Below are 13,700 nucleotides of genomic sequence, written 5' to 3'. Positions count from 1 at the left end.
AAGATTTTCATGTTTTAGATAAGAATTATAAAAGATTGTTCTGTACAGTCAACAAGGGCATCAGGAAAGCCAGGGCAAGACAGCACAGATGTTGGAATGATTATGTTGCAGCTCACCTGCTGGTTTCCCAGATTTCTTTCATGCAAGGATATTTCCATCTCTCTATATTGGGGATACTAGTTTACCTTTCAGGGATCCAAGGATGGTGAATAGTTTGGAGACAAAGTGTTGTCTTTTACTTGTTTCTAAATGTACACTTTGAGGATATTTGATTTTTGTAATTGAATGAACTTTGAATTATGGTGTTAGAAAAGACTTTTGAGATTCCCTTGGCCAGCCAGGAGATAAATTAGTTCATATTTAAAAGAAATTTAATTCAGATAATTCATTAGAAGGTTAAATACTGAAGCTATAGCTTAACTAATTTGAGCTCATAATGAGAAAACAGAACTCATTGGAAAAGATCCCAATGTTGGGAAATATTGAAGGCAAAAGGAAAAGGGAAAGACAGAAGATGTGATGGGTAGAAAGCATCATGGAAATAATGAACGTGAACTTGAACAGATTTCAAGAGCTGATGAAGGATAGGATAGGACAGGACAGGACAGGACAGAACAGGATAGGCTAGCATAAGATAGAATACATAGAATAGGTCAGAACAAGACAGGACAGGATAGGCTAGCAAAGGATAGGACAGGACAGGATAGGCTAGCAAAGGATAGGACAGGACAGGATAGGCTAGCAAAGGATAGAACAGGACAGGACAGGCTAGGACAGGCTAGAACAAGACAGGACAGGACAGGCTAGGATAGGATAACATAGGATAGGTCAGGACAGGACAGGATAGCATAGGATAGGAAAGGACAAGACAGGATAGGACAGGAGAGGATATCATATGACAGGACAGGACAGGACAGTATAGTGTAGGATAGGATAGGATATAATAGAAGGGTCTGAGTGCTATGGTCCATGGGGTCACAAAGAGTTGGACACAAATGAACAAGTGAACAATAATGATAATAACAAAATTGATCTGGGGGCAAAGGAAAGAGAAAGGGAAGTGGCTAACTTTGGGCTGTACAGGATTCGGCTCTTCATTCCCTTGAATGGACTTCTTGGTAAACTTTTACCTGCATAAATGGACACAAAGAATAAAGGTAATAAAATTTGTTTATGGCCTGAATTTCTGGTCTAACAAAATCTTCAAAGGGTGTTATAGGTACAGAGGACAGGTTTACATTCTCTTAAGGGGAGAGTGTCATTGTGACCAGAAGTGACAAATACACAAGCCTGACTCCCAACCCTTTCATTGCCAACTTTGAGCATCTCTCCTTCCTCTTTGTATCTTGAACTTACTGGATATATCTTCTGGGACAGCTGACATAAGCACGATAAGACCAGGAGTGAAAGAAAATCTTATCATAAGAAGCACAGGCTGCCTTCTGACCAGCCTCTAGATCAAGCCTTACCTATACATAATTTGTGTCTATGATTTCAATAAGAAGTCCAGGGCATGGGGCATTTCTCTCTAAGTACCATACCTCTAAAACCAGGATACCATTTCTGTGATCTGTTATGTTTACAATGATGGACTGATCTAGTATGAGATCCTGGTAAAGACTGCATCATGCTCATGGATGTTGAAAATATGCAACCTAATCCTGAAGAAAAGGGCAAAACCAACTCCTCCAAAAGAGAAAATTTTATTAAAAAAAAAAAAGGTCCAGGAAGATCCAGAAGAAAGAGAAAGAAAGAATGGGGAAAATGCCAGCTCTCTTCTGGAGGAGCAGTTCAGGGATGGCAAATTACTTGCAAGCATTTGCAATTAGCATGGCAGAACAAATAGTGAAATCCTAGAGGAAGGGTTAATCTTTTTTGATTTGATCATAACTAACTAATGGCAGAAAAAAATTGAATTCAAGTCCTATATGAAAGCTATGAATCCACTAGACTGTCAGAATATTGCTCCAATTACTAGTCCAAGTTCAATTTTCTGAGAGAACTATGATAAGTGACATGTTTTTGGTATCTATTAATGGGTTTATATAAGCCCTTTGTGTCTTCTACTTATATTGCAGAGGTAAAATAAAGACCGTCCTATATCTGATATGCATTTACTACCTTGACTATTGGTAAGGGAGCCATGGACTATTTGTTACTAACATGTAGAAACTTAGACGAGCACATTTGAAGATTTATCTCTGAAGTAAACTCATGATGAGGACTAATGAGTCAAAGAGACTATGATGCCTTTGGGTCAGGTGTCAGATTGCACAAAGAGCTGTGTGAATCCAAGCTTGAGATGATGATAAAGAAAAGGACTTGGACCATAGGATACAAACATATTTATTTTATTACATAATTTGGAAGCTCCTTCTACTTTACAGTGTTTACTATAGTCTCACTTACTTATAAGTTTCCTTTAATTTTAATTCACTTTCAGCAAACATTTATTAAATCTGTGTCAAACACTATTCTAGGTGCTAAAGATATGAAAACAAAATCATTCTTACCTTCAAGAAGCTTGTTTTTCACTAAGGGAATATAACATTTACACAATAAGAAAACCCTCAAGGTGGGCATTTTATGTTAACAGGAAGAAACAACATACATAGTGGAATGGTGACTAAGAAAGTGTTTTGGTCTGGGAAATCACAGGGATGATGAGTGCAACCAACAGAGTAACTCTTACTTGACATGCTCTTTCCAGAAGTATTGATTTAGTAACTGTTCCCAGAGTAAAGGTAGGAAGTGGGAAGGGCTGACATTCTCCTTGCATGGTGAACAGACAGTGGGGAGGTGGCCAGCAGTCCAGGACCAGACCAGCTGTCATCAGTGAAGACATCATGGACCTTTGGGAATGAGGTTCAAAACTGAGTGGGTTAGACTTCAGGTCTTTGGGGGGTGGATGGAAGGGAGGTGATAAGGTTGATGGAGTCAACGTATGGTCTACAGTCTGGGCTTCCTCGATATATAAAATAGACATAATCTGTGCCAAGGGGAGATTACCTTGACATTATTTTAGTGGGACGGAAGACCAATTAAGAAGGTAATGCTGTTTAAAATAACTAAGAAGTATAAAATTGGGATATTGCTGTGGTGTCAGAAATGATGAGTTGGTAGATTTACAAAAATGTGGGAAGACTTGGACTTATGAAGATTTTATCCATCTTCAGAAAACCAGAACAAGCATAATATGATCTTACAAAGATGCATATGAATGTGTAGATATATATGTGTAATTATAGATATTGATGTAAATGTATGTATATGTATATATTTGTATTTATAGGTATGTACATGCATGTATATGTATATGTGCATATTTGTGTATATATCTCTGTGTATGTATATATATATATATACATATATATATACATGTATATATGTATATACATGCCACAAATATAGTCACACTTAATTATAGCCTTCTTGAGGACAGGGGAGGAAAGAATAAAAGAATAAAATAAAAAGTACACAGCAGAAAACAAAAGAAAATCTACAAGGAAGCAAAGCAAAGATGGACAGCTCTGAACACAATATGTAGTATTTATTATATTGATTTTCTTGAAATAGAAATTTATTGCTTTATATTTTGAATCCTGTCATGTTCTGTTGTACACATGGAATTTTTTTTCCTTTTCCTATTTTGTATTTAAATCTTTAATTACTTAATTATTTTTTAAAAGAAAAAGAAGCATTGGCAGCTATTACAGAAGGCCAGGAAAGAGATAATAAGATTCTGAACTCTTCTTGTGATTAGAGAGGATACAAATGGAAAACAAAAAATTCTTAGAGACAGAATGAACAAGACTGAACACAAGCAGAACAAGAAAAAATTTAGTATGCCTACCTCTCTCCCTGCCCAAAATTATACTTAAAATACACAATTAGTTCTGAGTAATGGACTTAGTGAGAAAAATATGTAACTATCATTCATTTTTACATATTCAGGCTGTCATCTAATCAGGTAGGTATGAACATTTGACAGGACATTGGCACAATGTTAACAGGATGCAGTTTTATAAAGGTTTAAATAAGAAAGATCAGTAGGCTAAAATCAGTGAAGATTTAAAAAAAAAATCAGTGCATAAAAAAATAACTTCATTAAGTAGGAGACAGAGTAGTATAGTTGCTGAGCACATGCTAATTAACCATGGAAAGGGCTTGTGCTCATTTACTGCTCTTATTTTTGCTTCAGAAATGAGTATCTCTGTTGGTATTTTCTTTCTCTGGCTTGTGCAATAAAACTATACTTTTGCTTTCTAACAAAAAATTGAATATAAGCACCTTTGCTCTTCTTTTTTTGAACAAATGAGCAACTTGCAAGATTTAGAAAGAATATGTCTCAGTGATTCGAATTCTAAGCTATTTTAGTAAGTCACTTAAACTAGCAGTTGTTGACTAAGAATTTTCTTGGTTTTAGAAAATAAAGAGTTTTGTTGTTGTTATTTTTTAATGTAGCTTCATTTCTCTAGAATTCCTAATGCCTCTTTTATTTAAAGAGGATCTGTCACATCTGTCATGAAGGTCCCTGAAGTTCTAGATCCAGTCTTTCCTCTAATTAGTTATAAAAATTTGGTCAGATCTCTTAGCTTTTGTACAATTTCATAAACTGAAGTAGATGAGTTCTTTAAGGTAGAACCATAACTAGGATGGGGCTTTGTTCCAAGTCACATACATTTAGAGGGTGGTGTCAGCACTTGCATGGACTTGAAAACTTCAACAGCATGAAAAACATCCAAGCTTAGCACCCAGTATGTGGATTATTTAAAATGTGAAACTACCAGAAGGTACGCGCCTGTCTTCAGCAGCTGCATTTCAGGTGAGCTCTTCTCTGGTCCACTCTGATCCCATTCCCCTCAAAACAAAGCTTCATTCCACAAGATCTTCCCTCACAGCTGCTTCATGGTAGCCAGGAGCCTCTACCCATCCAACTGAATTTGAATTAAAAAGTTATTTGAGTATGTTGAGTATGCAGTTCATATTGTTCCATGTATAAAGAAATTGGTAGTTACAGCATAAAAAGTTACGCCTTTTCCCCCCCTGGTTCATTGGAAGTACGTAAAAGGCCAGCTCATTATTAACATGCTCATGCTATGCATTGGGTTTTTTTTGGTGGGGGGGAGGAAAGCACTTAATAGTATTTTATTTTTTCCAATTTCATGAAAAGATAGTTTTCAACACTCATTTTTGTCAGATTTTTAGTTCCAATTTTCTCCCTTCCTCTCTTCCCTCCCCATGATGACACATTGGTAAGGACTCCATTTTTACTTGCAAGGACAAAGTTGCTCTCTGAGAGAAAAACTGAAAAAGCTTCATGGCTTGAAAGCTATTTCCAATTATCTTCTGTCCTTTCTTTAAAGGACAAAGACCTAAATGAGAATGTGTACATAGAACTTGTCTGAAACAGTGTTAATTGCCAAGGGTTTTGTATGCTCTTGAAGAGGTGCTGAAAAATATAATCCATAAATTTTGATATAGTACCTATGCCAAGTGTAAAATTTTTACTTGGTCTGATTTCTTTTATGACTATCTTTGCAAAATTGATGCAGCTGCTTTTATATCCTCTAACAAAAATTGAAATAATAAACCATAACTGACTTTTCTCAAATGCATGGAATGTATTTAAACCTAATAAATGGTATTTTAGCTGTCAGATCTTTTATTACCTATATTGAAGTGGGAACAGTCATTCTCTGATAACCATACTGTTTTCCTATTTTTGCTTATTTCCCTAATCAACAAGGGTCATTGACTTTGTTTTATTAGTGACCAACTGATACTTGACCAGTTGATCCTGTTTTAAACATATATGCATATGTTTTTCCTCTTTAATAAAGCTTTTTATTTTTCAAAACATATGCGTGGACAATTCTTCAACATTAGCCCTTGCAAAATCTTGTGTTCCAATTTCCCCTCCCTTTTTTCCCACCCCCTCCCCCAGATGGCAAGTAGTTCAATATATGTAAACATGGTAGAAATATACGTTAAATCTAAATATATGCATATGTTTTAAAAGTTTGTTCTTGTGGATCAGACCCAAGAGATCATCATATAATTTATTTTAAAATCAGAAAATTACATGTGCATCATTTCTTCTCAGGGCTTTGAAGTCATTCGAGTTAAGATTCCCTATTTTATATAGGCTAAAACATAATTAAAGCAACCATAACAACTCATATTTACTTAATGCTTTAAGTTTTACAAGCTGTGCTGTAAGTGTTCTCTCTCTTTTTCAGATCTGAAAACAGGCCAATAAAGTTTAAGTGACTTGCTAAAGGTCACACAATTGGATAGTGGAACTCAGGTTTATCCCGATTCTAAGTGTGACACCTTAGAATCACTTGTTGATAAGCCCCAGACAAAGATACTGTACTGGCCAGGAAGACTATATGATGTGGCTCTTTAACCACATTTCTTTTCTGGAGACTTTAGTGATTTGACTGCCTGATCTAAAACTGGAGAATACAGAGGCTGGTATAGAAACTATAGTCCTGAGCTATGGCAGATCTAGAATATGGAATCACAAGAGTCTTCCCAGAGGTTTAGGATCAAATGGATTTCCATGGTTCTTCAGGGATCACAAATTTCAAGCTATTATGCACCTAGAAAGACAAGTGGGTTATTAATATGTCCCATTTAGTCCTGTGAAGACAGTGATATGGTACTTGCTTTCCTCTGAATTGGGTCAAATCAAATGGATAATAAATCATCGGACTATTTGTTGGAGGAATGTGAACAAAATTTCCCAGGCAAGAAACTCAACAGAAAGCTGAATTTGGTGAAGTCCAAATTCTCTGAGGTCATGCTGCCTGAGGCTCCGGTTTTTAGGTTGACCCAACCTTTTGCTTTACTTCTACATGACTTAGATACATTCCAGGTATAAATAATATATGAGTTCATTTAAGCCTTGCTAGCTTTTTTGATTTGTAATCTATCAATTAGGCTCTTGGCTAGCTCCTTTTATTGTGCACTGGAAACCTTGTGGAACACTACAACACAAAATCTGACGAGATAGACACGATAGCTTTTAAAAACCAGATACAAAAGGAAGTGGGAAGCGACACTGATACACGAGCCAAAAAAAAAAAAAAAAAAAAAAGTCATTTTCTGCTTGCCATGGCACTTCCAGAGGGGTATTTTTTTTTTTTCCTATCAGCCTCTGAACCTTTTTCTGTCATGATATCCCTGGAAAGGAATGAACGGTATCATTCTATCCCTCACCCACTCCCCACTTAAGATAGTTTCCCTAGTTATAGAAACAGGAAGTCTTACCCACGATGCAGTCTCATGCCCTGGATCTGGGGGATAACGTTATACCTAGAAAGTAGATATTCCTTTGTGTGGGTCTTGGAGTATGTTAATATGTTTTTTAATATATCACAAAGATTTAGGCCTGTCCTTTACCCATCCCTTACCAGATCTATTATCTCTTTTTCTTAAAAATATTAATTCAGACTTTCTAAATGAAAGTGGAATTAATTTTCTGATATAAGCAATGCAGGAAATGCACAACTAACTAACTAGTCAGGTCCAAATCATCAACTGGAAACATTTAATGGCCATAAGTTGATTTCCATATGAAATGTTTTCTGCTGTTGGAGTACCATAGTTACAGCATGACTGAATTATCACTGGAAGGCAGTAAATCTAAATCTGTTGCTAGGTTTTGTCACCTTCACTTGCCCCCAAGGTTGTTATACGCTACAGTAAATTCTCAATTAGATCTCTCTTAAAGTGTTCCTTTTTGGTTTGCCAACATTTCCTCTGTGCAATATTCAGATTATCCAGAACCAGAACATTGCTGAGGATTTGTCAGAATTGACTTAAGACATACCCACTTATCAAAACACTCAGGAAACATTTTGTCCAAACCCATGACAATGAGGTGGAAAAACCCATGTATTTTTCGTTTGTTTTTCTTTTACCAAGGGATATTTTACTTCAGAAATATAACATTTTTCCCATTTCCTAGGGGACATATTTTTTATACCACTCCAGTCTTGGTAAGAAATAGTTTACAAATTAATTTCCAGGTGAACTAAATAAGCCTATTCCCCACAGAGATTGAGTTCCTACCAACTTCGCACCCAAAGATGGCATCTCTGTTGGATGAGTCCTTTGTCCCCAAGGTCACTTTGCTACTCAGGGCATCAATGCTGTGCTGGCTCCAAAGCCCAGACTCTAGAATAATGGAGTTACTAGAACATCTTGCTGAACTCCCCAAATTAGAAGCCCCAGTCTCCTTCTGCTGAAAAGGGAATTAAACACAAGAGGTGGATTTGGAAATTAAAATTCCAGAGATATCAGTCCTTGCATTGTATCTTGCAGATTGTCTAGAGGAAGGAGAGGGAAGTGGGAAGGCTTTTAAAGAGGTGATTAAAATTGCCCAGGCAGGAGATAATGAGGGTTTATTCTAGAGTGATGATAGTGGAAATAAGAAAAGGGGATGACTGCAAGAGATATATCAGGGTGCATTGTTGGTGGAGTTGTGAACGAATCCAACCATTCTGGAGAGTAGTTTGGAACTATGCTCAAAAAGTTATCAAACTGTGCATACCCTTTGATCCAGCAGTGTTACTACTGGGCTTATATCCCAAAGAGATCATAAAGAAGGGAAAGGGACCTGTATGTGCACGAATGTTTGTGGCAGCCCTCTTTGTAGTGGCCAGAAACTGGGAACTGAGTGGATGCCCATCAGTTGGAGAATGGCTGAATAAATTGTGGTATATGAATATTATGGAATATTATTGTTCTGTAAGAAATGATCAACAGGATGATTTCAGAAAGGCCTAGAGAGACTTACACGAACTGATGCTGAGTGAAACGAGCAGGACCAGGAGATCATTATATACTTCAACAACAATACTATATGATGACCAGTTCTGATGGACCTGGCCATCCTCAGCAATGAGATCAACCAAATCATTTCCAATGGAGCAGTAATGAACTGAACCAGCTACGCCCAGAGAAAGAACTCTGGGAGATGACTAAAAACCATTACATTGAATTCCCAATCCCTATATTTATGCACACCTGCATTTTTGATTTCCTTCACAAGCTAATTGTACAATATTTCAGAGTCTGATTCTTTTTGTACAGCAAAATAACGTTTTGCATGTATACTTATTGTGTATCTAATTTATATTTTAATATATTTAACATCTACTGGTCATCCTGCCATCTGGGGAGGGGGTGGGGGGTAAGAGGTGAAAAATTGGAACAAGAGGTTTGGCAATTGTTAATGCTGTAAAGTTACCCATACATATAACTTGTAAATAAAAGGCTATAAAATTAAATTAAAAAATGAAAAAAAAGAGATATATCAGAGGTAGAATTGACACTGACCTAACAAGTCATGATGAACAAAGTGTTTAAACTTTAATAACTTAAAAATGAAGGGAGGCTTTTGCGACACCCTGGAAAATGAAGACTAAGAAGAGTCATGAAGGTGAACAGCCCAGTATATACAGTGGTAATGCGATAATCATAAAAAGTGAAGTGAGAAGAAAAAGTAGGCTTAGAGGGGGAAATAGGTTTTGGGCATGTTGAGTTTGCTGGTGGGAAACCCAGGAAGAGAGATTTTTGTGGGTATTTGGAGATACCTAGAAATAGGGATTTTTGAGTACATAGTAGCTTACATAAGAGTAAGTGGGATCACTTAGGAAAAAAAAGTTTTGTGAGGACAGAAACTAATCTTTTTATAGAAAGATTTTTAATAGTCTTTTTTTTCATTCATGCAAAACCTCGTCTTCCAAATTTTTTCCTTCCCTTCCCCCCACCTCTTCTCCTAGATGACAAGTAATCCAATATATGTTAAACATGTGCACTTTTTCTATACATATTTCCACAATTATCATGCTGCCCAAGAAAGACCAAATCAAAAAAGGAGAAAAAATGAGAAAGAAAACAAAAAGCAAGCAAATGACAACAAAAAAATGGGAAAATACGATGTAATAATCCACACTCAGTCCCCACAGTCCTCTCTCTGGGTGCAGATGGCTCTCTTCATCACAAAGTCATTGGAACTTCCCTAAATCATCTCATTGTTAAAGAGAGCCGCGTCCATCAGAATTGATTATTGTATAATATTGTTGTTGCCGTGTACAATGATCTCCTGGTTCTGCTCATTTCATTTATCAGTTCATGTAATTCTCTCCAGGCCTTTCTGAAATCATCCTGCTGGTCTCAATAATATTCCATGACATTCATATCCCATAACTTATTCAGCCATTCTCCTATTGATGGGCATCCATTCAGTTTCCAGTTTCTGGCCACTACAAAGAGGGCTGCCACAAACATTTTTGCCCGTGTGGGTCCCTTTCCCTCCTTTAAGATCTCTTTGGATATAATCCCAGTAGAAACACTGCTGGGTCATAGGGTCTGCACAGTTGGATAGCCCTCTGGACACAGAGGAACTATCTTTTACTTCTTTTAGAATCCCCAGCCCTTAGCACATAGTAAGTGCTTAACAAATGTTTATTGATTAAGAAACGATCCTTAATGAACACACATTTAAAGGACAAGAAAGGAACAGATAAAAATCTAGTTCCTTCTTGATGCTTGGCTGTGAAAACCAAGTTGCAATGATCTTAATGATCCCACAGTGACCTTAGGACTTCCTCTCTGCTTGCTGTGCACTTATTTGCCCCTTGTTATCCTTTAATGCAGGTTGTCTTGTTCCCAAGGGTAACTCGGTACCTTAATAACTCCATACCCAGTGATATCAGAGAAGTGAAAAACAATACAAATGACCCATAGATAGGTGGTGTCCTATGATTTTACAGCATATCAGGAAACTTCTTCTGCATTCTAGATAGGCTACATGTGAGACTGCCAAGCTGGGGTTTGCATCATGTGGGTGATTGCTCAGTACAATGTCACTTACCATTATCCTCTGAGCATTTCTAATAGGGGGGATTTGCTCAGCTTTAGACTCCCTTTCCTATTCCCCTTAGTAATCAAAAATAGTTGTTCATAGGGGATTAAGACTGAGGTCAAGAAGTAGGGTATGGAAGTTAATTGGCCAGTAATTAGGATATGTGATTTCATCAGTTTAGGGAACTCCCATACATTATTTAGTAATTTAGTAAATTTAGTAATTTAGTGGATTAAAAAAAGGAGGGGAGCAGAAGCAATGTGGATGCTCATGGCCTTCTCCAGGGGGCTGCCTAGCCCCAGGAATAACCACTCAGGAGTTCCTAAAATGTACCTCCTCAAAGGATGCTCAGATACTCAAAGCAACGATAGGGAGTACATCCATTCCTGCTGTAGGTGGAGGTAACAGCACTGGCAAATTTCTCATATTTTCTTTGCCCTTTCATGGATACTATGAAAGACTTTTGATAGAAGAAATGCTGGGGTCTATGAAGCATCTATGAAGCCCATGATATCCTGTCTTTGCCCTTTTTTGAGAAGAGAAGATGTGGGGAGACCAAGATACCTTTAACCCCCATCAGAGGGATGGGGATTGATCTGTTGACCTCTTCCTCTTCTCTCAGTTTTGCTCAGAAAGAAATAAGCTTTTGATAGAACATTTCAAAATTATGCTAGGAAATGCCAATGACTTTTCCACATTTAACTCCCTGCTCCATGGCCTTAATGTTCCCCAATTTCTATGGAGAAAAGTAGAACTAGCTCACAGAGGGAACTTGGGTATCTTTTCAAAACCTGTGAACTCAGCAAACCACAAAATAAAATCTCTGGAGCCAGAAGGATCATTGAAATCATTGGTTCCATCCATGCCTGACTAGGAATCCTCTCTAAAACACTTCAATAGCTATCACCTGAAGACTTCTAGTGAAAAGGAACATCGTGCCAGGGCAGCAGGCTCAGAAGTCGGAAAACCTAGCTTCAGATCTGAGCTTTTATGAATTCTGCAACTGGGAAAATTACTTAACCTCCCTAAGACTGAGGGGTTTTTTTTAATTGTAAAATGAAGGGATTTCATTAAAATGATCACTAAGATTCCTTCCAGTCTCATATCCAAGGATCTCGTGAATCCTTTGTATCCTTTCTTGATTAAAATTTTTTTTTAACTAAATGAAGTCTTAGTTTGAATGTAACTCCAAGATCCTCTTGGTGATATTAATCTGGATGAAATCTTTTAAGAATTAAAGGATTGAATCAAGTGAACATATAATGTTGTTTTCATAACTCACCTGGGTTCTACTAGCCCTTGCTTAATCCTCCCTTCTCATTCATTCCTGGATTTTCCTTACCTGTAAATTAAGAGGCTTGGAATAGATACCTTCCAGATCTATAGCCTTCTAACTTTTTGAGCTAGAAAAAGTGTCAGGGAACATATAAGAAAACCATAATGGGACTTAGAGTGATCATGGCTTTACACATCCTAATAATGTGTACAAAGAGAACATCCTTCATACTATTTCCTTAAATATAATTAAATGACACAACCTTAAAATGTCAATATCCCTTTTCCTCTCTCAAAACATTTTAAATAACCTCTTTACACTGAATTATTGGTTTGAAACCATTCCCTGACTTAATTTGATATACTTCTAAATCTGTTCCTATCCTGGTTAAGAGAAGACATCATTACTCTCTGCCTCCATTTTTCCATCCTTAAAGAAAAGTCAAGAATATATTTTGGGGCTTTTGTTTTGTCTCCTCCTGCCTTGTCTCTACTGAAAAATCTTTGATGTATATGGGAGGAGTGGGGATTAGGGACTCAAAAAATAGACCAAGTGAAGAAGAGTCTTTTATTTTTGGCTAAATTCAAAGGAGGTAAGGGATGGGCACTGAATTATTTTCCCTTTTGTTTGTAGAGTGAGTAAAGGAACAGATGTCTTTTTCTCTCTCTCTCTGTCTGTCTCTATCTCTGTGTCTCTGTCTCTGTCTCTCTCTCTCTCTCTCTCTCTCTCTCTCTCTCTGTCTCTCTCTCTGTGTTTCTCTCTCTCTCTCTCTCTCTCTCTCTCTCTCTCTCTCTCTCTCTCGGCAAGGTAAATGGGACTGGAGTCTAAAGTAGATAATAGGACATTTTTCTCCTCATAGTAGTCAAGGCAACTCCAGCATATTTTACTAACAATCCTAGGAATAGAAAGAAACAGGATAAAGAAAGAGTTAAGGGAATAGCCTCCCAACTCTAGGAATAATTTGTGGGCTAAAGGGACAATGGAATTTGCAGTTTAATCCCTAGGAAATATTTTTGAAAAAGAATTAAACATGTAGCTATTTAATTGGGGTTTTTAGTTCTGTTCCACAACTAAAAATATAGGAATGATGAGCTCACTTGGCTGAGGATAAAATACACTTAATAATTACTGATAAAAATGCATTTTCCCGGAGACTTGAAGTTTTTGTCTAAAAGACTTTGAACTAAAAAGAAAAAATGCAAAACTAAAAATAACTATCTTCTATATCTATCTTCTAATATATATCCAACATATATCTAGGTACTAGAGAGAGTAGCTATAATGTAGAAAGAAGAATAGTAATAGAGATATTTAGTAATCCCAGCATTTTTCTTTACTAAGTGTCTTACTGCCTTTGAGTAACAGATTGTGGGAATCACGATAGTCTTAGATGCACGGGGTCCAGGGATATGGTATCCACATCCCTTTAGCTCATTTCTTAATTTCCTTTCTGTCCATTTGATTGTGACTTCTTCTAACAAGATACCCCATGAGTAAGATCACTGAGGGCCTTTTCAATGACTGTGTAGTTTCCCCACAAAT

This window comes from Sarcophilus harrisii, chromosome 5, assembly GCF_902635505.1.
Source record: "Sarcophilus harrisii chromosome 5, mSarHar1.11, whole genome shotgun sequence".
NCBI lineage: Eukaryota > Metazoa > Chordata > Mammalia > Dasyuromorphia > Dasyuridae > Sarcophilus > Sarcophilus harrisii.
The sequence above is the reverse complement of the archived record's forward strand: the minus strand, read 5'-3'. Positions refer to the sequence as shown.